The sequence below is a fragment of the Bison bison genome, unplaced genomic scaffold (genome assembly GCF_000754665.1).
Source record: "Bison bison bison isolate TAMUID 2011002044 unplaced genomic scaffold, Bison_UMD1.0 scf7180017854414, whole genome shotgun sequence".
NCBI classification, from domain to species: domain Eukaryota; kingdom Metazoa; phylum Chordata; class Mammalia; order Artiodactyla; family Bovidae; genus Bison; species Bison bison.
Window position 1 is genome coordinate 2,154 of NW_011484987.1, and position 936 is coordinate 3,089.

Below are 936 nucleotides of genomic sequence, written 5' to 3' on the forward strand. Positions count from 1 at the left end.
TAGCCCCGGATTGAATTCCTCCTCTCCAGAGGCCAAGAATTCCAGCATCATTCACATCTCGTAGCTGCGACCCTTCAGTTATAATTATTGAAATGGTGGGTAGTGGGAGTTTATTATATTATTTTCTTCAGTGTATGTTTGAAAATGTGTGTGATGAAAAGTTAAAAATAAATAAAGAAGGCTGGTTCTGTTCACATTAAAAAAAAAAAAAAAAACTGCAGAGGGAAAGCCACATGCCCTATTGCCCTATTTGTGATCACGTCTTGCTTCTGGCTGACACTGGCCCTGGAATCAGAGGACAAGCCAATTCTCCACTCTGCCACTCACCAGCAGAGGGACCTTGGGCTCATCATCGAACTTCTTAGCTTCTTCAAGGATGAAATAGAGAGAATGTCAGTTCTGTCTACCTTACACAGCCTGTCTGTCAGAACGACCTAAGGAAACAAAGAGTGAGAGGGCTTTGCAAACTGTGGTAGCAAATAACTACAAGTTGAAAGGAAGGGAATTCTGAGTCTGTGAGGTGTCTGCAGGCAGGTTCTAGGTGTGACTCACCTTTGCATGTTCCATGTCCAGCTGCATCATTCACACAGTTGATGGAAGAAGGACCTTTAGGTGTTCCCCTGGCTGCCCAACATCAAAACATCTTTATCACATTTGGGGAGCTACTCATTGTGAGACTTGGGAACAAAGCCCATCTCCCAGGAGAGAAGATGCACATGCAGGAAGCAGGTCCCTCAGCAGTCTGTCAGCTCTGGAGGAAGCCATACACTCATGCTCTGTTCATCAGAGGCACTGTCTAGACTTTGAGTCCAGAAGCAGTAACGCCAAGAAGCAGGCCCTACAGAACCTCTGGGGACAGTGGTAGCCACCCTAAGATGGAGGAGGAGCTGGGGCTTGCAGGCAGCACCCAGCAGCCTGCCCCAGTGGGTGAGCCTC